General features: G+C 49.0%; 1 long non-coding RNA gene and 1 pseudogene across 1 annotated transcript; one reads left to right on the top strand and one right to left on the bottom strand.

Annotated features, from left to right (window-relative positions):
• Positions 1-10,862: 10,862 nt before the first annotated feature.
• On the top strand, positions 10,863-12,890 carry LOC117977870 (uncharacterized). Its single transcript, XR_008620567.2, has 3 exons — positions 10,863-10,981; positions 11,774-11,820; positions 12,545-12,890. It is a non-coding gene; the product is annotated as an uncharacterized LOC117977870 (long non-coding RNA).
• A 3,570-nt stretch (positions 12,891-16,460) lies between these two features.
• On the bottom strand, positions 16,461-26,301 carry LOC117978451 (uncharacterized; annotated as a pseudogene).
• Between the last annotated feature and the right edge of the window lie 1,662 nt (positions 26,302-27,963).

The raw sequence follows: 27,963 nt of genomic DNA, 5'->3' as shown, positions 1-27,963 counted from the left end.
GAAACAGTTACGACAGAAGCACACACAAGTGCATAATTTACAGATTCCATGCAAATACTTTAAATTCTAAATAATATGGGTGATTATCCCAGGCAAATATGAATTGCCCCAACTGACCAAAAGGAAATAGAAAAGTAAGCAGACTATTATTAACTGCAGAAGAAATTGAGAAATCTATTAAAACCCAGCCCACTCACCTCCGAAATTCTATGCCCAGATAAATCACAAATTCACTAATTCAAAATGCTGGTGCACCAATCTTTACAATATGATTAAAATTTCCTATTCATGAGCATAAAGAAAGAAAACCCTGTGTTCTTCTTAGGATTCCAGCATAATATTTGCACCAAAACATTGAAAAGTTGCCCATACACATGAAACGAAACATACCAGCTACGGTAATAACGTCCTCACACATTACTTCATGTGGCAGATTAAAGACTCACACGTGTAACGACCACCTCTCGGTTTCAGTTGAGGTTTCCAAGCACTTTAAAACAAGCTCAATATTAGGAAATCTACCAATATAATTCAATGAAATAATACATCACAAAACAACCACTTCACCAGGGCAGGAAAGGCAGACAGCGTGAGCCACAGAGCAGCCAGCCATGACGGAACCATGTGCCATCACACTTCTGCCCCTGGGGGACCCCGGAACCCCAGAAATAAACCTGAAACCAGGCCCACCCATCCCAGCAGCGCCCAGGGAGGCCTGGACGGTCACCACACACCCACAGCCACCATGGCAGCAGCCAGCATTCCCCTGCTGGGGGCGGGCAGTATCCGCTCCTTGGAGGGTGAGATGCCTCAGACCTGGGTGGGCCTCATCCATGCACTTCCCAGCAACCGTGCATCTCGGCTGGCAGCCTTCACTCCCAGAGGGGTGGGTACCAGGGGTGGAGGGATGGCATAGGGTGATCCGCAGCTGCCCTGAGGGTGCCCCAGCCTGGCTGTTTACCTGAGCCTGTTCCTTTCCACAGAAGACCAAAAAATCATGAAATAAGAGCTACAAAGATGGGAAAGAGGCAAAATTCCCATATTTTGCAGATGGTTTGAGATTGATCTGGAAAACACAGAGGATCAACTGCAAGGCTGTAAGAAACAGGAGCACTTAGCATAACAAAATGAACACTAGTCAATAGTCACCGATATCCACTTAGAAAACAGGAAAATAAAGGGGGAAAAATCTCATTCACAATAGCAGAAAGACATAAAATCCTGATGGTGGGGAATTCAGTGAGAAAGGCAGAGTTGTTGAAGGAAACGGCAAAACTCTCCTGAGGAGCATTTTAGAAGCAATAAATGGAGGCTTAGATTTTAGACTAGAAAACGCACATTGCAGAGTTGGGAAGACTGGATTTTTTTTTTTCATTGAGCATCTGTATTTCTATACATGGAAAAGGACCATAAAGTTATTTTCAATGAGTTACTATTGTTATCATTATTACTGTTATGAGAGGCGAAATCTTACAGCTGATGATTTCAGGCAGACTCTAGTGTCGGGCGGGCCTCAAGTCACAGGATCCTTCTCCCCCACCTCCTGGCCTGATCCTTTTCCCATCTCTGAGCCTCAGTCTCCTCCACTGTGAAATGGACACAGTGATGGTAACTCCTTCGTGGCCTGAGGGCAGGTGCACACGCATGAAGAGCCCCACCTGGCGGGCGCCAGGAAACCGCAGCTCAGGTCCCACTGTCAGGTGTATCCTCCGGTGGGAAGGGGCAGGCACAGGCGGGAACAGTCCCTGCTAGCTGGGGTTCAGCAGGGCCATGCTGTGCAGGGATGGGGACTCCTGGCTCAGGGACCTGCTTCCTGGGTCCTACACAGGCTTTGTGCTAGTTTATAATATGACTTGGGGCAGCCGCCCCCCTGAGGCTGGGAGGAGGCCTCAGGAGATGGGGATCACTGGTGATGCCCGGAGGAGGCAGCTTGCGAGAGAGTGGGCTCAGCAGCGTGGGAAAAGAGGGGCCAGGGTGTCCTTCAGCTAAATGAGCTGCTTTTTCCCAGGGCAGCAGTGGTGCAGCCTTTGGCACCCAGCTTCTCACTGTTGGCACCAAGAGAGCCTCTGGGCAGTGCGGGCTGGTCCAGTAAAGACAGGGGCCTCAGCTCTGGGGCTCAGCAGGCCTCCGCTCTTAGCCCCATGCCTGGAATATGAGCTTCCCATGCCTGCCCCTTGAGGTCCAAGGTCAAAGTCAAGGTCAGCCTGCAGACGGTTGGGCTCAGGCTTGCTGGTGATCCTTTCTTACTGGCCACAGGGGAAATAAACGCTGAGGATAGGGCTGCTGTTCCCACTCACACACCGGGGCCATCAGGCCTCCCAGGGGAGACACTGGCAAGAGCGGATGTGATTCTGGGAGAAATCCCTCTGATATCCAGTTCTCGCCTTGCACAAAATAAGGGAAATTAAAGGTTTCAATAGTACTGATTAGACGAGAGTTCTGCACGGCTGACTGTGGTGAGAACATTCCCATGTAAGCTGGCTGCTCTGTTTTCCAGGCCTGATGCGATCATTTGTGCAGAACCGCCTTTAATATTAATACTGGCGGTGGGCCCCGTGGCCTCTCTGACTCTGCCTCCCTGGCCCCTCCACCCTGTGCTGGCATCCGCCAAGGTCTGCATCCTGCATGTGTGGGCCACTGTCCCAGGGGTGGGCTTCGAAGAGACCCTGCTCCCCTCCAGGCTCCTGGCAGAGTGCATTGGTAACCCCTCTTAAAGAGACACGGTGGAAAGAGGGCCTCCACCCTCCTGGACATCAGGACGAGACGTAAAGTCTCCGTGCTCCTTCAGCTGCACGCAGATCGTCACTTTGCAGATGTGAAAACTGAGGCCCAGAGGGAGAAGGGGGCTGTCAAAGATCACATGAGGAGCCTCACACAGGGCCAGGACTGCAACCCTTTTCTCTAAACATACTTTTAAATTAAAGTGTGTGGCATACCCAGGGATTATAAAACACAGATATTATAAATGTAGAGATTCATAAACTGAAAACACTGGTGTAAGCCATACTCAGATCAAGAAATAAAAAGCTACAGGCCCCTGGAAGTCCCTCAAGTGCCTCTTCTCATCACCATTCCCCAAAGAATAACCACTGTCCCCACTTCTGAGAACATGACATCATCAATTCTGACATCAGGGCTCTGGCATCATGGCTCTTGACCTCATGACATTGTAACTTCCTACATCACGACATCATAACTTCCTACATCACGACATCGTAACTTCCTACATCATAACTTCTGACATCACGACATCATAACTTCTGACATCATGACTTCTGACATCAGGTCTTGAGGCATCATGGCTTCTGGCACCATAACCTCTGAGATCAGAGCTTTGGCATTATGACATTATAACATCTTTTTTTTTTTTTTTTTTTTTTTTTTTGAGACAGAATCTGGCTCTGTCACCCAGGCTGGAGTGCAGTGGCACGATCTCGGCTCACTGCAAGCTCCGCCTCCCAGATTCACGCCATTCTCCTGCCTCAGCCTGCCGAGTAGCTGGGACTACAGGCGCCCGCCACCGTGCCCGGCTGATTTTTTTGTATTTTTAGTAGAGATGGGGTTTCACTGTGTTAGCCAGGATGGTCTTGATCTCCTGACCTCGTGATCCGCCCATCTCGGCCTCCCAAAGTGCTGGGATTACAGGCATGAGCCACCGTGCCCGGCCTCCATGATCTGTTTTTAATGGCATCACTTGGTGTGCATTCTTTGGCGTCTGATTTCTTTCACTCAACATTGTGTTTGTGAGATTCATTCATTCTTCTCATTTACTCCCATTGTTGTATTTGATGGTGTGACCAGACCACGGTTTATCCATTGGTAGACATGTGGGTTGTTTCCAGTTTGGAGACTGTCATGAATAGTGTCACTCTGCGTATTGCACATGCCTTTTGGTGAACTTGTTTGTGGATTTTTCTTGGTTATATACCTAGGAGCAGAATTGTTGAGTCATAGGCTAGGCGTACATTTAGCTTTAACAGATATGAAGAGACAATTTTCCCAAATCATTCTACAGCCTCACAGTTCACATCCACTCTGACCAACAGAAGCAGTTTTGGTTGATCCACATCTCTGCCACCACCTGCTATTCTCAATCTTCTACCTGTAGTCATTCCGTTCATTGTGCATTATATTAATTTTCCTAGTTATTACCTGATTCACAGCAAATGCTTAGCTTACTAATTATTAGGTTTTCTGACATTCTAATTTTTGCATTGAAGTCACAAATTTCCATCCAGTTACGTCCTTACCTGTATCCCTTCTGTATCCCTGAGTGCAAGCTCTGGGCCCGGCTCTGCCTGGGAGAGCTTCCCTGGGTGCCTGGAGACCCCTGTCCCCCCAGAAACTGGGTCTTAGACCTGACAAGGAAGTGTGTCCCTCCCTGGGCCCAGCTCCCACTAAAAAAGATGCAGGTGCCCATTCTGCCAGGGGCAGAGGGTTCCTCCCCGATCCTGGGCTCCTGTGGGAGCCTGGGGACCCCTCTAACCTGCCACCATCCAGGGACACATCCCAACTCCACTGCCTGGCTCATGTGTCTGAGGAAGGGAAACACTCTCATTTCGAGGATCGCAGGGTCCACCCTGTTCTTGCTCTAGACTGGGAGTGGGTGAACTGCCGAGGCACCGGCCCCAGCTCTGCTCCTCAGCTAATCCACCCTCCCTGGACGTGTCCACCCTCTGCTGCCAAAATGCACAATAGCAGCACAGCCTCTCTGTGGCACAGAGCTGACAAGATCCAGTGATGGGGACTCCCCCCAAGAGGAGTGGGCACCTGGGTGTGTGCCGCTGCAGGTCGTCCGTCTGGGTGGGCGCCTGGGTCTCCTCACCCAGCCCTGCTGAATCTGTGGATGTTGATCCTTTAGAAAGTGGCCAGTCCAAAGGGTAGTTGGTGACACAGCTCCAGACCCAGAGTCCCTCACACGACCCACACAGAGTGGCCCTGGGCAGAGAGCTCTTCCCTGGGGCCACCCAAGGGCACTGCCTTCATCTGGGGCTGGGGGAGACCATTCATTGGAGTTGTTTTCTGGGCACCTCCGGAGTTTGTCATATTTTAAGATGATATGAGAAGATCTAATTTATTGTACATATTTTATTTTTATCACAGATCACTGGTTGAATACATCTTTCTCTAGAGATATGTGATACCATTAACCCCTGTTGCAAACACATACAATTATTTCATAAATTCCAATTCTTTCAAGAGTAATCTATGTTTTCCCTGATATAATTGATGATTGCAGTTGTGCCACATGTTTTCAGTGATCATAGCTTCACACCGTGGTTTAATTTCTGACAGGGAATGCCCCTCCTAATATTCTTCTCTTAAAATGGCTCGTGCTTCTTCAAGCTCAGTTGCTTTCCAGATAAGCTTTTGAATCCCATTAGCGTGTTTTAAGAGGGCCAAATATAATTTTGTTTCGACTTTATAAGTTCTTAAGTCAGGGGAGGATGGGTCTATTTGCTCATCAGCCTTTGTCTCCAGGGTGATGACATGTCTCTACACAGGTAAATTGTCTTAACCTCAGCAAGCCTGGGACCTTTCCCCACATGAAGCCTCTGCTTTAATACTGTTCTTAATACAGTTCCCAGCTAAGTTCATGTGTGGGTTGTTAGTATTGAGAACAGAACTAAGTTTGTCTGTATTACATTTTCTAATTTGTTACTGACTTTCTAGAGGAAATGTGTTCACTTTATGCATTTATGTTGTCATTGTTTTTACCGTGTATTTCCTTTTCCTGTCGTATTGCAGTGCGACCCGCTGGGTGCATCACTGAAGGAGATGAGACCAGCCTAGCCCTAGTGACTGCACAAGGCAAGAGGCTCCCCTCGATGTAACAGCAGGTGTTGGGAGGGTCTCCCCTCAGTCCCAGTTGGGAGGACTAGGGCTGACCGACTGTGTACGTTTGTGCAGTCCAAGCCGTATTTCCAGCACTGCGCAGATTCACTGGGGTTGAAGGGCATGTCCCACCTCTCTGCCTAACCTCCTGTCTGTGTGGCCTTGTGGGAGGCAGGCATGGGTCTTTTCCAGCCACAGACACCACTCCCACTGCCCTTCTAGCCTGGCCCTGAATCCTAGGAATTTCACTCACAGCCAAGCATCAGCCCGGTGGTAAGTCTGGGATCCTTGGTCCAGGGTGAGTGCAGCAAGATGGGAAAGGGTACGGCCTGGCAGCCTCAGGAGAGAGCTGACCCAGAAAACCTGCCGGTGGCCTCGGAGGAGGGTGTTCCTCGGAGGGCAGGGTCGTCCTCTGATGCCGTGCTCAGCCCTGACCCTCCCATGACCCACCTGCTCTGTGCTCACTGGAAATTCCCCAAAATGCATCTCTGTGGGGCTCACTCAGTTAAAAGGGAGCAAGTGAGCTTCACGCAGATGGAAGGCTGACACAAACACCTCCCTCCGTTGGCCGTGCTTGGCCGGGGTGAGGACAGTGCTGAAAGCTCAGGGAAGGCAGAGCCCTGGATGACCACCCTTGCTCCTGTCTCAGGACACAGAGCCCTGGATTGTCTTAGCCAGTGGCCTTTCCTTGCACAGGAAACAGGCCATGCAGAGACCCTGGCAGGCCACTGCTCCTCCCTGGCCTGGGTTGCAAGGGACAGGGGGCCCTTGAGGGTGGCATTCCTCCTATGGCCCTCGGCCTCAGACCCCCAGGGAGCTGTCTCCTGGCACTTCTTGGCAAGTCCACCCCATGGCCATCTGTGTTGGCTCAAGGCTTTCTTTCCCGTCGTTCTTCACATCTGGTGGCCAGGAGTTCTTCCCTGAAGATCTGGACCTGCCCATAGACCTGGGCTGGATTACAAAAAAAGAGGAAGCTGGCAAAATCCGCAGTGTGTCTTTTCCTCCAAGGACATTTTAAAAATACATGTGGGAAAAATCAGAGTTTCAAAAATGGCAAGTGTTACAAAATAAAGTGCACACGTCCTCTTTTCTGCATGAAACAGAAAGCACGTGATTATTTTCAGCTCCCGGAGCTCCACTGGGAATAGGGTGGTAGAGTTGCCAATGTGTACACAGAAGGGTTCTTTTTTTATCAGCTGCTGAAGGCTCCAAGGATGGAGTGCGATTCTAAAGGGTGCATTAAGGCAAACATTGAGCTAACAGAGCGAAGGCTGCCAGCCAGCGGCGGAGATGGGCGTCCCTGGAACGCCTTCGCTTCCCAGCTGCCCCGCCGCACTCCCAGGCTCCGCTGCCTCATGCACAAGGTCAGGATGCTGATGGGAAGACCCTGGGTTCCTAAGGAGGATTTGATGAGAAAACGCACAGGAGGTGCTAGCACACTGCCTGCCACACTCAACAAAGGCCACTGTTATTATTGTTGCTGCTATCATTAGTGTTCGTCTGCAGATTCCAGGGTGAAATCGCTTGACTCATTTTTTAACTGTGTATTTTGAGATAATTTTAGGCTTACAGAAAAGTTACAAAAGTTGCAAAAGTTACTTCTCCAGGGACCAACAGCCTGGAGGAGACCCTGTTCCTTGTGGAAACTGGCCGCACACCTCCTGCCTTGCACAAGATGTCAGGGAAGGGCGGTGGCTTTGGAGGCTTCAGGGAGTGAATGTCGACGGGGTCTGCAAGAGCTTCCAATGCCCAAGCTGGAGAAATTCTAGGAACAAAATAAATAATCATAGCCCAGATGCTCCTGGACTGGTGGGGCCACATCCTGACAACCCATCGTAAGTTTAATATACCCCAGGGACGTGGATGAAGCTGGAAACCATCATTCTGAGCAAACTATCGCAAGGACAGAAAACCAAACACTGCATGTTCTCACTCATAGGTGGGAACTGAACAATGAGAACACTTGGACACAGGAAGGGGAACATCATACACCAGGGCCTGTTGTGGGGTGGGGAGAGGGGAGGGATAGCATTAGGAGATATACCTAATGTAAATGATGAGTTAATGGGTGCAGCACACCAACATGGCACATGTATACATATGTAACAAACCTGCACATTGTGCACATGTACCCTAGAACTTAAAAGTATAATAATAGAAAAAAAATACCCCAGGTCAAAATGCATTTAATGCACCTCATCTTCCGGGCATCATAGCTGAGCCCTCTCACCTCAGACATGCTCAGAGCATGGATATGAGGCTGCCATTGGTAAAATCATCTCACACAGCTCACAGCTGCCTGAAGATGCTCGCTCACCAGCTGCCAGCATTTCTGGGGCGGTCCTGAGAGGGTCTGCAGCTGGCGCACGAGGTGAACACAATGCTAAGGACAAAATTACACAAGGAATGTGCAAGAGTTCCACTGTTCACAGTGGGAATCACCTAATTCACACACAACCAGCTTCACAAAATGAGCTCCAGGTGGCCGGCTGGAGGGACGCGGAGGCCAGCAGGTGGAAGCCAGTGTTTAAAGCCACAGGTAGACGCGGCCTCAGCACCTTCCCGTTTGTGCCGGCCCAGAGGCACTGCCTGAGCACACCACCTGGGGAGGCTGCAGGTCTAACCAGCCTGAAAGTGACCCTCACCAGGCCCTGAAGCCACCACTGGGTCGGGGGCCCAGCCTTCCTTCCAGTGCAGGGGCCCCACCCCAGCCGACTGCAGACTCAGGGTGCAAGCTTCCTCTGCTTGGGTACCCCTCGAGGTCCTCCTGGGCATCCTGAGCTCCTCTGTGTGCATTTCCTATGCTGTTCACAGTCCTACTGCATGGCCCAGGAGGGAAAGGGAGGGGAGGGGAGGAGGAGAAGGGACTCTCCTTGCTCCCAAACTGCTGAACACTCAGCATCTGCCTCCTTTCTCAGCCAAAGGAAGGCCCTCGCCAAACACTCCTGACTATTGCAGTTGCTGGTCACCTACTCCTGTCCCACTCAATGGCTGCCCCCCGTCAGCCACCTGTGGCCCAGTAATCAGCTCACCTCCTGCACACACCATGTGGGCAGCTCACCAAGCCACCCTCCCCACCATTTCCAGGAAGGGCCAGGACTCACAGAAAACAGGCTTGTTTGTGAGCCACGCGGTCACTTACACTTTGCAAAGCGGCGTGGGCGCTTCTATTCTGAAGCATCCGCCGAGGCTTGGAACACACCCAGCTGGCAGCTGTCTGCTCCACTCACTCCTCTGTTTTGGGGAAGGGCCTCTGGCAGAGGGAGTATGAGGCCTGTGGTTCTGACGGGAGGAACAAGGGTGTCTGAGGGACCAGGGAGGAGGGTGGGAGACTGTCAGGGGGACTTGCAGACCACAGTATTCATTTCTTACAGCCCCCGGACAATGTGGCAGCTTGAACAACACCCATGTATTATCACAGTCAGAGAGGGTTGGCTCAGCGGGGTACTCTGCTCTCATAGGCCAAAGTCAAGGTGCCAGTGGGCCGTGCTCTTGTCTGGGGCTCAAGGAAAGAACATGCTTCAGGCTCACTGGGGGCTAGAGGACTTCTCCCTGTGGCTGAGGGACAGAGGCCCCACTCCCCTGTGGGCTGTCAGCTCAAGGCTGGCTGCTTCCACCTTCTCAAAGCCAGCAAGGGCACCCTGAGTCCTCCTCACGCCGAGTCCTCTCTGCCACCCTCTTCCGCCTGCATCCAGAGGATGCTCTCTGCTGTCAGGGCTCCCCCAGAACCCAGGATAACCTCCCTCGTTTAAGGCCAACTGTCCAGAGAACAATGTGCCTCAGGGCGGCCTCTCATCACACTCAAGCTTCTGGGGGTGAGTGCGGGACATCCCTGGGGGCCTCCATAGCCATCATGAAGGTGGCTTTTCCTGACCTAGCTGGATGGGGACCTGCTGGAGAGATGGGAGCTGAGAGGGGTCTGAGCTGACATGTATTTTTGGAAGAAACCTCTGGCTGCTGTGTTGAGACTAGACTGGATATAGATACAGCTCATGTATATTGTTCATTCACAGAGCACTTTCACCAGACACCCACATTCCAGCATTCCTGAGTGTGGCCTGCTACCTCAGAACAGAAAGCGGGAGAAGGAGACCTATATCATCATCTTTCTGTCTATCTATCCATCTATCATCTATCTATCATCTATCATCTATCTATCTATCTATCTACCTATCATCTATCACCTATCTATCTATCTAACCTATCTACCTATCATCTATCTATCTATCATCTATCTGTCTCTGTCTCTATCATCTGTCTATCATCTATCTATCATCTATCTGTCTCTATCTATCATCTATCTGTCTCTATCTGTCTCTATCATCTATCTATCATCTATCTATCTGTCGCTATCTATCTATCACCTATCTATCATCTATCACCTATCTATCTATCATCTATCATCTATCTATCTATCTGTCATCTATCTGTCTCTATCATCTATCACCTATCCTCTATCATCTATCTATCATCCATCTATTTATCTATCATCTATCTGTCTCTATCATCTATCATCTCTATTTATCTATCTATCTATCTATCATCTATCATCTATCTATTTATCATCTATCTATGTGTCTCTGTCTATCTATCTATCCTTCTATCTATCCATGTGCCTTTCTGTCTGTAGACTGGAGGTGGGTGGTAGGGGCATGGCAGCCATACAAAACAGGTACAGAAGTCACAGGTGACAGTGGCTCCATCAGAGTGCTGATGGTGGAGGTAAGAAATGGTTGTGTCTGGAAAGATTTTCAGACCAGCGCTTCCCAAAAGCCCTCTCCCTGCATCCCCCACCCCCACCATCTCTGACACCTAGCTTCTTCTTCCATAAGAGTCTGGCTTAGCTGTAAACTTCAGGGTAATTCTGATTTACAATACGGCAAAATCCTGTAAGCAAAGATGCACAAAGACTGCAGGCCTGAAATTAGTGTGAAAAGAGAGTATAAAGGGAACACGTGCAGTAAAGTATTTCAACACATTTACTCTGTGCACACGTCTGAGCCTCAGCCGCGCTTCTGACCTCAGGTCCAGCCACACATCCCGCCCCCGAGGGAAGGATTCAGACCTGGAGCCCTTTTTCTTGAGGAGCTGGGCAGTGGTGGGCTGGACAGCAGAAGGAAGTCCAGAAGCCAGATCTGCACAACGGGTGGGGCTCGGGGGTTGGGGTGGGGGTGAGGGTGGTGGTGGGGGTGGGGGTCGGGGGCTAGGGGTGGGGGTGAGGGTGGTGGTGGGGGTGGGGGTCGGGGGCTAGGGGTGGGGGTGAGGGTGGTGGTGGGGGTGGGGGTCGGGGGCTAGGGGTGGGGGTGAGGGTGGTGGTGGGGGTGGGGGTCGGGGGTTAGGGGTGGGGGTGAGGGTGAGGGTGGGGGTTGGGGTCGGGGGCTAGGGGTGGGGGTGAGGGTGGTGGTGGGGGTGGGGGTCGGGGGCTAGGGGTGGGGGTGAGGGTGGTGGTGGGGGTGGGGGTCGGGGGTTAGGGGTGGGGGTGAGGGTGAGGGTGGGGATGGGGGGTGGCCCGCAAGCCCAGGGAAGCAGGAGTGGGGTTAGGCACGGAGATAGGGAAGAAACGGGACAAATTCAGAGTGATGCTCTGTTTATGTGTTATTTATTTATGCATTTATTTTGAGCTACCACAGATCACAAAGAAAACAGCCAATGATGGCTCATGAGGGTGTCTCAGGGAGGCCGTGGGGGCCCCTGCACCTTGAGTTGGTCTAAGGTAGGGAGGAGGGAAAGCGATCAGCCTGCTGGTCCCTTTCCATTGCTCAAGACCCTGCCAAGCAGCCCCTGGCCTTTGCCCAAAGTGGAGACGATGGAGGGCTCAGGACGACGGGGCGAGGTGCTCAGTGCAGAGGAGGGAGCCTGCACCCACTGGGGTAGAGCTGATGGCCTGAGCATATGCGGCACCCACGGGACAGAATGCTCTTCCCCCATCCTTGCCCAGGTTGCTGGAGCTGACACCCAGGTGAACGCGGCTGGGACGAAACCGTGGTGAGCGGCCACTAAGCTTCTGTCCCGGTCTCCGTCAGCTGACCCCACCGAGAGCACACACTTACCCAGGAGAGAATCACACCCGGCCCTTCTGAGTGCTGTGGCGCCTTCAGACTTTATTCGTAGCAGATGCCGTGAGGACTCTGCCCACATTTCTCTGTATCCACTGACCATTTTTATGCCCCCGAGCCCCAGGTCTCTCAGTCCCAGCATCCGGCTTCTGAATCTTGCAGGCCCCCAAGCCCCAGGTCTCTCAGTCCCAGCATCCGGTTTCTGAATCTTGCAGGCCCCCGAGCCCCAGGTCTCTCAGTCCCAGCATCCAGCTTCTGAATCTTGCAGGGGCTGCCCTCTGGCCACAGGAACCTCTTCCCTGGGGTTCGCTGAGCTCCTGGAGGGCTACGCTGTCTGGGAATTTATAACCCTCAGACAGTGAATGACAGATAAGACATAGAGCACCTGAGCACCCCCCAAACCAAAGGGCACACCTGTGAGCAGTGACAAGCAGCCTCCCAGTTCCTCCATGAGATGGAGCTGGAGTGACCCCCACAGCGTGCGGCCTCCTCCCCACCCAGTACCACCCCCCATTCCCACAATGGGGTTTTCCAGGGAACACATCATTTACACTGCTTCCACACAAATCCTCGTCTTGGGGTCTGCTTCTAGAACCCCAGACTGAGATACCAACCCACAATCACGCCAGTGTTCAAATTCCATTCCCACCCAGGTGCCGAGGATGGCCAGGTGAGCCGCAGAGGACGATGACAGGAATTCTGAGTCCGCCTCAGTGAACAAAGCGGCGTGTGGCACACGGTCATGCCACGAGCCTGAGAGCAGATTGCAAAGCAAAGCGTGTAGTGCAATCCAACTTTTGGAAAGAAAAATAAATCCTTTATGTATGACGGTGTAATAAAGAATTGAACCTTGCCCAGAGAGACCTGGCCTCTTCCCCCAGCTTCTGAGAGGTGGTCTCTAAGCCACATGGGACGGTCTTGGTTTGCCTGGGCCTTTGGACCACACCAGGAGGCCTAAAGTGTGATTCAGGTAGGGGTTGCGATGAGCTCACCCTCGAGTGAGCTGGAGACCTCCATCTGCATGGGCAGTCAACCATGGGGCCCCAGCAAAGGCTCTGGGACACTAAACTTGGGGGATCTCACCTGGATGCCCCAAGTGACACTGCCCACAGCTCTGTGGGGAAGGACCCTCTGCAGGTGGGAACTTCCTGGACTCCGGCCTGAGCGCCTATCCCTGGGTTGATAGTCATCTGTGTCCTACCCTTGTGCTAAGTCATGACCATGAGTATATCAGCTTTCAGTGAGTTTTTCTATCGAATTATCAAACCTGAGGGTGGTCTTGGAGACCCCTACCCTTGTAACTGGTGCAGAATTGAGGACAGTTTTGTAGATTACGGTTCCCTCTAGCCCTGCAATGATGTTGACTGTAAGTACATTAAAGTATTTGTTAGACACTGGAAAACGATATGCAAAATGTAGGAAGTGGATGCCTCTGGGCTGTAGGATCATGCATAAGAGTGTATTCTTGTGTTTTCTATTTATTTTGTGCAAGACACTGTGATTACATACAGTGGGAGCTCCCTCAACCAACCTCTGCTCCAGCAACTCACATAATCTTGGTCAAAATGGGCTGGATGACTCAGTGAGCACAGGGGGCAAGGAGGTTGCTCTCTGCTGGTTGTGGATTTCGTCAGTTGAGATATGACCAACCGGGAGACACTCAGGTTTGCTCCAAACCTGTTGATGCCACCTGTGATCCTTACTAGTGTCAGAGGCATTTGAACCAGAGCGACTCCATCTTGAATAGGGGCTGGATGAAATGAGGTATAGACAAGATTAGGGTGTGGGTTAGGGTTAGGGTTTGGGTTAGGGTTAGGGTTAGACAAGATGACTCTTAAAAATGAAAACTAAGTGGTGAACGTTTGGAGAAATTCTGGTCTTAGATTGTCTTAAAATGTGCCCAACTTCTTGGTCCACTTTAAAAAATATGAAATTGGGTAGCTAGGAAGGAGAGTTAAGCCTGGGGTTTATACTAAAGAAGAAGAAGAACTTCAATCAGCAGACCAATGCTAAATACAAGCTTGTCCCTATATGGAAATATATAGATTCATGAATGGAGCCAGAAGTGGCCAGATGGTGATGTCGACTAGAGGGAGGGTTGGAGGCCTGGGACTGGGGCTTTGGCTAGGAAGGGGTGGGAATATTCATGAATGGAGAAGTGGCCAGATGGTGATGACGACCAGAGGGAGGATTGGAGGCCTGGGACTGGGGCGTTGGCTAGGAAGGGGTGGGAATATTCATGAATGGAGAAGTGGCCAGATGGTGAAGACGACAAGAGGGAGGGTTGGAGGCCTGGGACTGGGGCTTTGGCTAGGAAGGGGTGGGAATATTCATGAATGGAGAAGTGGCCAGATGGTGATGATGACCAGAGGGAGGGTTGGAGGCCTGGGACTGGGGCGTTGGCTAGGAAGGGGTGGGAATATTCATGAATGGAGAAGTGGCCAGATGGTGATGACGACCAGAGGGAGGGTTGGAGGCATGGGACTGGGGCGTTGGCTAGGAAGGGGTGGGAGGGCCTCTCTGGAGTCACAGAAGCCTCATGCATCTTGACCAGGACGGTGGATGCATGGCTTACATTGGTCACAACTTGTCAACTTGTATGACTGAAAACTGAACATCACATTGAATTGGACTCAAAGGCAAGACCTGAGGCAAAATTCATGTAAGGAGGGAGTTTGGGCGAAGCTTGAGGACTGCTGCCCGGAAGCGTAGATTCAAGTTGCCCTGAATACACCTCCTATTAGCAGCTGTTACAGGTGGGTTTTTCAAGGGAAAGAAGAGGCTGTTCCAAGTTGTTGACCAAGGATTTATGTTAAGGTAACATAATCTATTGCTTGGCTCTATATTGTTAAGCCGTAGGGTGTGAGTTGCAGTGTCTGCTGCTGCACTAGGTTAACCTGAGGCAACAGCCAGCATTTCAAGAGACGAATACACAGCTCCAAGGCGGGGAGTGGGAAGTCACTGCCGCCTCACTTGACTGCCTCTCTGGGCCTGATCGTTTAAAAGGACTTGCATCATCCCTCAGCACAATTTCTTTCCTTTTCTCAATTGTATGAAAATTATACCTCAATAAGTTTACTATAGAAATTAATGAGTAAATATGTATAAGTTTTCAAGTTAAAAATATATGTAAAATATGTTTGCTCACTTTTTTAACCTATCTTCATCGGTTTTAAAAATTAACTAACCATGATGGCTTTGGAAACATGTTCTTCCATTTGTTACTTTCATAATGAAAGAAGAAATGTATTTTAAATAACATTTAAATTTAATTTTTTCATTATCATCTGGGAAGCCCCAGCCCTTTGTGAAAGGAAAACAATGTCCACTTTAGAGTAAAACTTGCTGATGGAAAAACCAGACTCCGTAGAATATTTTAAAGAGGTTATTTCTGAGCCAACAAGGGTAACCACAGCCTGGGAGACAGGCTCCAAGGAGTCCTGAGAAAGGACCTGAGGTCGGGTTGCAGTTTTTTTTTAATTTTTTGAGATGGATTCTCGCTGTGTCACCAGGCTGGAGTGCAGTGGTGCAATCTCGGCTCACTGCAACCTCCGCCTCCCGGGTTCAAGAGATTCTCCTGCCTCAGTCTCCTGAGTAGCTGGGACTACAGGCGCCTGCCACCACGCCCGGCTAATTTTTGTATTTTTAGTAGAGACAGGGTTTCACCGTGTTGGCCAGGATGGTCTCGATCTCTTGACCTGGTGATCCACCTGCCTCGGCCTCCCAAAGTGCTGGGATGAGAGGCGTGAGTCACCGCGCCCAGCCGCACTTTGGTTTTAACATTGCAGGGAGGCAGGAGTTACAGGCAAAGGCATACAGCCGTGCACAGAAGGTCGGCATTGGTTTGAGCTGAAAGGGAGGGACATCTCAAAGCTGGGGATTACAGGACATCGGTGGATTCAGAGATTCTTTAATTTGCATTTGGTTGGAGGAGGAAGGATCTGTCTAAAACTTGGAAGCTGTGTAGCAAGATGATGACTTGCAGGTGTGACTTTACCCTTGCCTGCATGGGTCCTGTTTATAACTTGGTATCTTATTGCCACAAAGAGTCTGTCTGTCAGTCTTAAGATCTCCATGACCTCTAATGCTGGTCCGTGGTTGCATCTAAGCTGCAAAAGGGAAGGAGCGTAATGAAGCGTGGCGGACCTCCCTTCCCATCGAGGCTGGGAACTCAGCTTTTCAGGTTTCTCTGGGGCCCCTTTCAGTTGTTTAGGGGGCTTAGGGTTTTGTTTAGCTTACCAACTTTTCCTATTAGAAATTTAGCTGAAGTTGAGGTCACATAAGTCTTCTGGAGCATTCCCTAACACAGAAAATGCCCCACCCTTTAGAATTCTAACAGGACAGAGAAAGTGGAGGCGAGGAGCCCACCCTCTCCAACTCCTGCTCTTACGGGGGCCCCAAGACCCAGAGGAGGGGCCTGCCGGGGCCCTGGGGAGGGCACCCAGCCTGTGCTCCCTGGAAGGGTGGGTTACTCCAGGCAGGCCACTCCTGCTGGCATGGCGATGATTCAGTTTCAGCCCTGCAGCTGCAGCCTCTGGCTGCAGCCGGTCTGCAGTGTTTCTCTTTGTTCCCCCTTCCATCTTCCTCGACCTTATGTTCCCATGCTTCCCAGCAGGAGGGGAGGCCCAATTTGCATTTCCTTTTCTGTAATAAAGCCTGCTGATGGGTGATTGCAGCTTTCTCTCACTGCCAGGGAGGAACTGGGGTAGGCTCCAGGCAGCCAGAGGCACCACTGTGCTTCCGTGGGTTTCCCCGGGGCACCTTCAAGTTCCATTGTGAGTGCTGTTGAGATTCCGGGCGTTCAGTGCACACACGGGAGACGGCCATTGCCTCCCCTCCAGCCCCAGCCGCGGTGCACAGGGCGAAGGCTGTCTGGGTGAAGGCTATTTGTGAGTGAGGCCGGGGAATGAGGGGCAGAGCTCTGCTGTAAGAGCAGAGCAGGTGATGGAGAGGGTGGGAGGTGTAGTAACAGAAGCAGGAAACTCCAGTCATTCGAGACGGGCAGCACAAGCTGAGGAGTGCAGGCCACCTCTACGGCCAGGAAATGGATTCTCCCGCAGAGCCTCGGAAGCCACCGACCCTGCTCCCACCTTGACTCAGTAGGACTTACTGTAGAATTCTGGCCTTCAGACCTGTAAGGGAATACATTTTGGTTGTTTTAAGTCACTAAGTGTGGTAATTTGTTGCAGCAGCCACAGGAAACTAGTATTGTAGTGAAGCCTCAAAACCCCCCTGAAGGGGCTGGGCTCAGTGGCTCATGCCTGTAATCCCAGCACTTTGGGAGGCCGAGGTGGGTGGATCACTTGAGGTCAGGAGTTCGAGACCAGCTCAGCCAACATGGTGAAATGCCATCTATACAAAAAATACAAAAACTAGCCGGGCATGGTGGCACATGCCTGTAATCTCAGCTACTCAGGAGGCTGAGACAGGAGAATTGTTTGAACCCAGGGGGGCGGAGGTTGCAGTGAACTGAGATTCCACCACTGCACTCCAGCCTGGGTGACAGAGCGACGCTCCATCTCGAAAACAAAACAAAACAAAAAAACCCCACCTGAAGGTTTCCAGTTCTGCCAGCAGTCTCCCACCCAACCCCCAGAAGCAGACATTCCATTGCTGTGGGCCATGGACAGGCAGAAGGAAGCACCTTCTCATGGCAGAGGCCTAACCAGGAGAAACCCAAGGGAAGGCACTGCTGGGCTGGCCCCTCTCTGCTAAGGCCATATTCTTTTTTGTTTGAGGCCAGTTTCACTCTGTCTCCCAGACTGGAGTGCAGGGGCACAATCTCGGCTCACTTCAACCTCTGCCTCCCCAGTTCAAGTGATTCTCCTGCCTCAGTCTCCTGAGTAGCTGGGATTACAGGAGTGTAGCATGCCTAGCTAATTTTTGTATTTCTAGTAGAGATGCGGTTTTGCCATGTTGCCCAGGCTGGACTCGAACTCCTTGCCTCAAGTAGTCCACCTGTCTCAGCCCCGCAAAGTGCTGGTATTACAGGAGTGAGCCACTGCACCCAGCATTTGCCAAGACCTTTGATGGCAGGCTTTTTCCAGGTGATCAGTCCTTGTCTGGTCTGACTCTGCCCCACTCTCCTCACCTAGTTGGAATCCCTAGCTACTTTTCAGTAGAGGAGAGTGTGTACCCCAATCCCAGCTTGGTTCAGATCTGCATTTAACTCATGGAACCTGGCTGCTCCCCAGGTCCTGAAGAAAAAAACGGTCTCTCTGTGGGTATGATAAAAGATGGGCCTGTCCCCAGGACCCTGTGAGAGGGAAGCCCAATGTCCCACCAGGTTGGCAGGGCTGGGGAAGGGAAAGTGTTATGGCAGCCCCAAGAAAAAAAAAGAGGCAGCAGAGGGAGCAGGACAGCGCTCACATGGAACTCATGCCACTGCCTGAGTGAGGGGAGGGAGGAGTGCATGCCAGTGACGTCAGGGGGCAGAGAGGCGCAGTTCCAGGGCGGCTTTCCCCCTCACTTCCTGCCATGTTACTCTGATCACCTCCAGGTGAGCCTGCCCACTTTGTGCCCAGGGGCCTGTAGAAAACCACAGCTCCCCATGGTTATGGCCCCAGGAGTGGGGCAGAGCAGGGAGGAGTCCTGGACAGAGGAGAGGCAGGGCAGGAGGGAGTGGGCCTCAAACTCCAGGAGGGGGCCCTTCTCATGGGTCCTGCTTTCTGGCTTCTCCTTCCTGACCCCTGGGCTGATCACTTGGGGAAGAACTGAGACAAAGTTTCTCACCCTCAGGCCCAAAGGGTTTAATTACTGGGCCCTTAGGGAGGTGTGAGCCCCCTGAAAGGATGCAAGGTTTTGTTTTGTTTTGTTTTGTTTTTTGAGACAGAGTTTCGCTCCTGTCGCCCAGGCTGGAGTGCAGTGGCGTGATCTCACCACACTACAACCTGCGCCTCCCAGATTCAAGTGATTCTCCTGCCTCAGCCTCTGGAGTAGCTGGGATTACAGGTGGCTGCCACCACGCCTGGCTAATTTTTTGTATTTTTAGTAGAGACAGGGTTTCGCCATGTTGGGCAGGCTGGTCTTGAACTCCTGACCTCAGGTGATCCGACTGGCTCCGCCTCCCAAAGTTCGGGGATTACATGAGCCACTGTGCTTGGCCACAATGAAAGGTTTTGTGTGGAGAGCATGTACATGCCTTTCTGGGAAAACAGTCCACAGCTCTTATTCTCAGCAGGCTTCGCGGTCAAAAAAGTTAGAACTCTTGCTACAGAGCTGTGGAAGCAGCCAGGTGAGGGGCCTGCCAAGGGCACTCTGGGCACTACCTGGGCACTCTCAAGCCCATCATCCCCTAGGCAGGCTGCACTGCTTGGTATTTGCAGAGCTGAGGGGGTGGGGCATGTGGGGACTGTGAAATCGCCCTGAGATGACCCACAGTCCTCAGCTGGGAAGTGAGCGGTGCATCTCCTGCAGCGTCCTCCATCCCTAGAGCCATGGGGCCAGGAGAACTGGCCCTTGCAGCAAGTGAAAAGCCTATTATTGATTCCCTCCCTAGCCATGTAGACAGTGAACCAAGACACTCATATCAAGTAAATGCCTTGTTCTCTGTTACCGAGGTAACCAGTAGGCATTCCCAGATACAGCGAAGGTCCTCACACCAAGATATACACGTGGCCACCTGAGGAAAGAGAAAGGACTATCTGAGGGGATGGGGCTGAGCTGGGTGTGGAGTGGTCCTTGTGGGTCTTGGAGAGTGGGAGGGGGAGCAGCATGAGCCAGGCCTCGAGGCAGAAGGACAACCAGGAGACAGCCTGGAAAAAGTGCTGGACCCACAAGGGCTCAAGGCTCGCCAGAGGGGAGGTGGGATAGGCTGTAAAGTCCTGAGGTCTGAAGATTGGCCCTGGCAGGAAGAAACCAGGTAAGGTGGGGTGTTACCTACACCCTTGGGGCCAGATGCAGGCCAGAGCCAGCCAATTACCAGGCCCTTAGGGAGGTGTGAGCCCCTTGAAATGATGCAAGCTTTTTTGTTTTTGTTTTGGAGATGGAGTTTCGCTCTTGTCGCACAGGCTGGCACCTTTGCCCAGAGCAGGCACCAAGACTTCTGGCTCTGGGTGTGACATCAGTCTGGGTAAAAGCCCCAGCCCCCACCAGGACCACCTACCCCCTAGACTACTTCAGGTGCTGAGCCCAAGCCAGGGGCAGGAAGCTAAACTGATGCCTAGGGTAATCCCAACAAAGTCCCTGGTTCCCCGCAGCTATGGGGCTGATGGGGAATTACAGCCCAAACCCCAGATGCTGGCTCTCAAACTAACACTGAGCCCTCAGTGCCCACAGGGAGATACAATCAGCGCACTTTCCAGATGGGGAAATGGGATCAGAGAAGTGCAACAGCCTTGCCCAATGCCCCAGACCAGGGCTCCAGGCACACAGTGTTCTTTTGTCACTGTGTTCAGAGGGCAGCAGCTGCTGTGATGTACCCACCTGAGCCTGGCAGCTTTCTCCAACTTTGGAAGCCCAGGAGCATGGCCCCTGTCCACAGATGCACCTGGCATGAGGCGTGCCCAGAGGGACAGAGGCAGATGAGTTTCGTCTCCTCCACTGGATTGTGAGGGCCTAGAAGGAGACAAGGGTCTGCTTGAGAAGGCAGTGAATAGCGAGCAGCCTGAAGCAGTGCCCCTCTGGATGGATGCGCAGTGCCTGGATGGAACCTGGCTCAGACAGCTCAGTTCTGCAGGTCCCTGAGGCATGGAGAGTTCACAGCTACCAAGTGTAGGAGTCTGGATTCAAAGCCAACGGCGTGACTCCAAAGTCCCTGCCCTAGCCCCTGGACCACCCTTGCAGGCCCATCAGCACAGCTGGCCAAGACCAGGGAAACTTGGGGAGCCTCAGAGTACCCCCAGGTATTCCAACCTAATCCTGGTACCCCGCCTCTCACCACCCTTCTTCCTGCTTTAACCTCAACCCCTACACAAAGCCTGGGCCACTTAATGTGGCATCAAACAGATGCCTCAATAAATCAGTCTAATCTTGAAAAATAAAAAGACTTAACAGATATACAATTGCACGTTAGAATGCTAAAGACCATAAACATATAACAACTTAAAGTACATATAAATTCAATATATATCCAATCATTGTAACTATGACAGAGTAGAATATTAAAATACTATTTTCAAAATGTATACAAGCTTAATGTTCTATGTATTCAAACTATTTATTCAAAATACAAATCATCAACATAAATTGCCACTAATATTCAGTCCCTTCACAGGACACATGATTCACTGGGAGTTAATTAGCAGCTGGCAGGCAGTGACACACAGCAAAAATGAAAACCAAGAGGTGAAATAGTTCTGAAATAAAGGATTTAAAGCTAACAGAAATCACTGAATTACTAAGTCATTAGCACTAATTTTGAGCCAACTAACTAATTAATATGAGATGATACAATGTCCCATACTTTGGTAAATACAGACTATGTTTAAACAATGTCTGTAACGTGACTTGTAAAATGCTCCTGGCTTTACAAAGATGTGATTAAGATGTAGTAACACATGCTAAACCATTTCCCCCTGCAGAGCATGTGGTAACTTTCATCAGTCACATTGAGAGTCCAGAAGATAAAGGAAAAGGTCATGGATTTCGCTGAGAACTTACCAGAGTTGAACTCCCTCATTTTCCGTTCCCCAGCATTGGCGGGTTCTGGGACTGGTGGCTGTGGTGGCTCGTTGGTCTTTGTCTCTTAGAAGGTGGGGAATAATCATCATCTTGAAAAAGAAAAAATGGTCATTACTGAAGGAACCATCTTAGGTTACAGCCACCTCTGGGTCAATTCCCAACATTCAAAAGCTGAGCAGGGCTTTAAAGCTATCTTATTAATAATTATTTCTGTATTGCGAACTTCAGCATACTTTTTTCTAGTTACATTTGAAATGTTATTCTTTTGGGATGTGCTCAAGTGAGTACTGCTTTTTCCTCTGCCTTGCTTCATTACTTTTTAGTTTCCTTCATTTGAATCATCATTGTAAGTCTCCCCTTCTCCTCAAATAACTTTCAAATTGCTGCCAAGAACTATGTTCTATCTTAAGGCTTTTGAGAAAAAACTTTCAATGAAGATAGCCTCCTAAAGTTATACAAATATAGAAGAAACGGGATAAAATAAAGCTTAGATTGGAAAAAATATTTAAGATTATACAAAATTCATGCGTAAACAAGGGAAGCTGAGTAATTGTATGTTCAAATACTTTTAACAAGTGCAAAACATGTAGGCTTAAAGAAATAGAGCTGGCCAGGCATGGTGGTTCACGCCTGTAATTCCAACAGTTTGGGAGGCCGAGGCAGGCAGATAACTTGAGGTCAGGAATTCGAGACCAGCCTGGCCAACAGAGTGAAACCCTCTCTCTACTAAAAATACAAAAATTAGGCCAGGAGTGATGGCTCATGCCTGTGATCCCAGCACTTTGAGAGGCCGAGGCGGGTAGATCACCTGAGGTCAGGAGTTTGAGACCAGCCTAACCAACATAGGGAAACCCCATCTCTACTAAAACTACAACATTAGCTGGGTGTGGTGGCACATGCCTATAATCCCAGCTACTCGGGAGGCTGAGGCAGGAGAATCCCTTGAACCCAAAAGGCAAAGATTGTGGTGAGCCGAGATTGTGCCATTGCACTCCAGCCTGGGCAAAAACAGCGAAACTGTCTCAAAAAAAAAAAAAAGAAAGAAAAAATTAGCCAGGCGTGGTGGCACATGCCTGTAATCCCAGCTACTCGGGAGGCTGAGGCAGGAGAATCGCTTGAACCCAGGAGGCTGAAGTTGCGGTGAGCTGAGACTGCACCATTGCACTCCAGCCTGGGTAGCAGAGCAAGACCCTGTCTCAAAAAAAAAATAAAAATAAAAATAAGAGAGAGAGGGAGAAAGAAAGAAAGAGGGCTACATTATTTATGAAACAGATACTGTTAACTCAGTCAGCAGAAAGCCTGTGTATGAATGAGCAGTGAGATATTCAAGCACAGCACACACACACTTCTCAGGACAGCTGTCGTGAGAGTTCCATGCTCGTTTCCTTCTGGATACATCAGCAACTCACTCTGCTATGATCCTGCAATACATCTCATGTTAGAATTAGAGACATCTGGGCCAGGCACAGTGGCTGACGCCTGTAATCCTAACACTTTGGGAAGCCGAGGCAGGCAGATCACCTAAGGTCAGGAGTTCGAGACCAGCCTGGCCAACATGGTGAAATGCTGTCTCTACCAAAAATACAAAAAATTAGCTGGGCATGGTGGCGCGCACCTGTAATCCCAGGTACTCGGGAGCCTGAGGCAGGAGAATCGCTTGAACCCGGGAGGTGGAGGTTGCAGTGAGCCGAGATCGTGCCACTGCACTCCAGCATGGGGGACAGAGCAAGGCTCTGTCAAAAAACAAAAAAAAAAAAAAAAAAAAAAAACAAAAAAAAAACAGAAAAAGAAAAAGAAAAAAGAATTAGAGACATCTGGATCAAATCAGCTGCCAGTCTCGCAAAGTGTCGGGTAACATCCTATTAAGATTGCTGCTTACACATCATCTATAAAATACTGAAAATATCATTTTAAGAAATCTTTTTTTTATTTTGAGACAGAGTTTTGCTCGTTGCCCATGCTGGAGTGCAATGGTGCTATCTCAGCTCACTGCAATCTCTGCCCCCTGGGTTCAAGCAATTCTCCTTCCTCAGCCTCCTGAGTAGCTGGGATTACAGGAATGCACCACCACACCTGGCTAATTTTGTATTTTCAGTTGAGACAGGGTTTCTCCATATTGGTCAGGCTGGTCTCGAACTCCTGACCTCAGGTGATCCACTGACCTTGGCCTCCCAAAGTGCTGGGATTACAGGTGTGAGCCACCATGCCTAGCCAAGAAACCCTTATTTTAAAACAAGCCAGGCGCGGTGGCTCATGCCTATAATCCCAGCACTTTGGGAAGCCAAGGCGGGTGGATCATTTGATGTCAGTAGTTTGAGACCAGCCTGGGCAACATGTTGTAACCCCATCTCTACTAAAAATATATTTAAAAAATTAGCTGGGCATGGTGGTGGGCACCTGTAATCCCAGCTTCTCAGGAGGCTGAGGCAGGAGAACCACTTGAACCTGGGAGGTGGAGGTTGCAGTGAGTGGAGATCACGCCACTGCACTCTAGCCTGGGTGACAATAGAAAGACTCCATCTCAAAAACAAAACAAAACAAAACAAAAAACCACTAAAAAAAAGACTCCATTTCAAAAACAAAACTAAAACCAAAAACACAACACAAATGTAGTACACAAATGAAAATAATTACTGTGTTAAACACAGTTTCATAGAAAATAAAAGACCAATCAAATACAATAAGCTGCCTTTTTAGATGGGTATGGTATTCTTCTTTCACAGCTAAAGAAACAGGCTCAGAGAATGTTATTTGATTGCACCGTGTTGCATTTCTGGACAGTACAGCTGAGATCAGACTTTGTGTGTAACTCCACTAGCCTACCAGGGTGCCTCTCATAAAGGTAAGAAATGTAAATTTGGCCTAATATACAAAGTTGCCAGGGCAGCACTGGGTCAATTCTACATACAGTACTTCTATGTTTATCAAGGGAAACCTTAAGGGAAAGTGAAAATGCTTCTAGAAGGCGACTGGACACCAGCGCCTTTGCTTGTTGCCTTTGGGCTCTTCTTCTAAGGCCAACAGTGACCTGAAATTATTGACTGGCTTTTCCAATCAAGTGGACAAAATGGTACCAAGGTCGCCAACATCGATGTAGAACATCGATGTTCTACAACATTGCTTAACGCAAGGGGAGACGCTCCTGACTCAGAGTGTTTAATTGCTCACCTACTTCTTTTTCTGCCCTCTTGGGCTTCTGAAATGGAAAGAACCCTGGGGTGATACAGTGAGTCAAAGGGGTGCCAGCCGCATCACAGCAAAATAGATTCCTAAAAAATCCCTGGCCTAAGATGACAGCCTTGGCTGGATCAGTTTGAATGTGCTGATAGTGGACATGGTAGAATGAAGGTGGTTGAAATGTTCATATTAAAGAACTTCCACCCAGATTGCAAGAAAAGAGAGAGGAATGGAGATGGCAGCACGAGCCCCTACAATAAAAGCAGATGTTTTGAGATCAGTTATATTTCTTCTGACAAAAATTAAAGACAGAAACCAAAGTTTAGCCTGAGACTACAATTAATTGGGCAATAAGCCAGAGGCACATATGGCATAGACAGATTTAAACATTTCTCCCTGATATTAATGCAAACACTAAAATTACAAATACATGGATTCCAAATAAAACAAATATTTAAAAAATTTAATGAATAAACACTGGGGTCTACAGTAGTATTTGAAGGAGATCTCACAAACAGGTTTGGTTTTTGAAGGTTAGAACTGGTGGTCTAGAGAATTCATTTCATTCCAGAGAAAGAAAGAGAGGAATTTCTTGGGTTCCTTCAGGAATGCGTCTAGCTTTGCCTCATCTTTGTTTGAACTATGGATACGGCAGAAGAAAACATGAGGATTTCACAGATTTAAGGTGCAAAAAGTCACTGGGCTCTCTAAGAAGTCTGGGATTCTTCTGCTGGAAAAATAAGTTTGTTGAGAAAAAATGAGTTGGAGGAGGCTGTTATTGAAGTGAAGCAGAATTGTTTTTACTAATCTGCTTATTACCCACTCTGTAGTGTGGAAACAAATTATTCATGCACAAGGTCCTCTTACTGTTCCTAGAATGCAGTGGAAAGAGAACAGATTAGTTTTCCTCCCTCAGAACACAACCCCTAGAAACATCCTACCTCAGATGAGATATTGCCTAATTATTTTCAAAAGACAGTGAAACATCATGGATGTAAATGTTTGCTGCAAAATAAATACATGCTAGAAACAGAAGCATCTGGGTCACAGCTATATTAGAGCTACCTGTGTTCCCCTGTCACTGACATTAAAACAAAAATGTCCAATACAATCATTCACAGCATGGGAGAGGGGAAGTTGAAGGATGGAAAGGCCAGGCATAAAAGGATTTCAGAATTTCCGTCCATAAGGAAGTGGCTTTGTGCACTGTCTGTTACTGCGTGCAAGGTGAAATTTGAAGAATGAAAACGTGCAGTAACAAGGGCTCCTTTGTCCAACTCACCTCTCCAGATACCAAGTTTCAGACATGTTGCATTTTAATTGAAAGGTTGATATAATTTTTTTTAAAGAACACTTGCGGTGTTTGAAGTGACAAAGGCTGCTGTGACCAAAAAGCAGGGAAAGGGAATTTTTTTTTAAAAAAGCAAACAACAACAACAACAAAAACCCCACAGAAAAGCAAACAACAAACAAACAAAAAATAGAGGAAGAAGTCGAACACCCTGGGCTGTGACTACTTCCAGGAAGGGGCTACAAGAGGCAGTTGGAAATTCTATTTGTTTTGCAACTGTGGGTTTTCCGGCCTGCTTCCTTTCTAAAGTATATTACTCTGCTTTTGATTCATGAAGTTATCCATTTCTGTTTTCTGGAACAGCTATGTATTTTCTTTATCTATCATCTATTTACCATCTATCTATCTATCTATTTACCATCTATCTATCTATCTATCTATCTATTTACCATCTATCTATCTATCTATCTATTTACCATCTATCTTTTCTACCTTTCGCTATCAAGAGCTTGGGTCAAGCAGGATAGAATTCCAGTGTATGTTCACTCTACCATTTAAAACAAGAGCTCTTGTAGGCATTCTCCATCACATCATAAACCTGAGCTTTCTAAAACAGGGTGTGGCAAACTACCATGCATGGACCATGTCTGACACAGTCTGCGTTTGTAAGTAAAGTTGTAATGGGACACAGCCAGTACATGTGTTACATAATGTCTCTGGCTACTTTCATGGTATAATGGAAGAGCTGAGTCATTGAGAGAGAGACCATATGGCTTGGAAAACTTAAAATATTTAACATTTAGCCCCCTGCAGAAAATACTTGCTGACTCTTGTTTTAAAAGATCTCTGTTTAGAATGCTACCTATTGCGTTCTGGATAGAATCACAACTCTTTACCACAATCGACACAGCTTCAGCCCTGCTTCTATATCCAGCCTCATCTATTTCTGCTCCTCCTCCTTATTTTCCTTCTGGCCATGCTGATGGATTGTCAGCTTCCCAGATGTGCGAGAATCTCTCCTCCCTTCCCAACATTCTCATGCTCTCCCTCTGCCTCTCAAGAACTTCCTGCCCCATCTCTCATGACAAATCCTTTCTACATTCTTTAAGATGCAGCCCCTTTGCTCCTTCCTTAAGGATGTCTCTCTGGCTCTATTTTGGGTGACGTGCTCCTTCTGCATCTCCCAGAGCCAGCCTGTGTGTGTCAGCTACAACATTTCTTTGCATCTCTGTGTCATATATCACCAAATCTGCCTAAGCTTGCATGAGTCACTGCATGACAACTTCAGACTCCACCAGCATTGTCCCCACTAACCACAAGGCTTATACATTCGTCCAGTATGCTCGGGGTTGTGGGGTGGTAGCAGTAACCAGCTGGTGACCATCATTTCTTACATCAGAATCAAATCTGTAGATCTCTGCCATTCATAAGTATTTGGAGTTTAAAATTAACATAAAGATTTTCCTTAAAATAAGAACAAATGGCTTGAGTAGGCTTTTGGAACATAGGATGTTTCCACTGGTTCATTTCTGTGTTCAATATTCCCACATGAATCTAAACATGACTCTGCTCTTAGTAGCTATGTGACCCTGGGAAAGTCACTCAATCTCCCTCAGCTAAATTTTGTTGTGTGAGTAATGAGGAGAGAGTTGTGATTTGTATTTAGTGAATAATAGCAAACAAAAGGCATTTAGCTTTCTGGAACCTGGTATGTAGTAGAACCTCATGAAATACTAGCTCTGTTGATAAAACTAGACTGAAAGAAGCTTTCAAAGTCAACAACAGTTTGAGGCAGTGAAGGACGTAGAGGAGAAGCTGCTGCTGCAGCCTGTAGCTCCTGGAAGCCCGTTTTGTCCATGATTTAGCAGGAATGCATTACCCTTCCATGAGGAGGCACTGCCCACAGAAACCAAGGCCATTCTTTGAAGACAAACATGTCTTAATAGCCTTTACATTATGTAATAGTGTAATACAAATAATAAT

This window comes from Pan paniscus, chromosome 10 (assembly GCF_029289425.2).
Source record: "Pan paniscus chromosome 10, NHGRI_mPanPan1-v2.0_pri, whole genome shotgun sequence".
In the NCBI taxonomy this organism is placed as follows: domain Eukaryota; kingdom Metazoa; phylum Chordata; class Mammalia; order Primates; family Hominidae; genus Pan; species Pan paniscus.
Note: the sequence above shows the minus strand (reverse complement) of the source record. Positions and strands in the feature narration are given on the sequence as shown.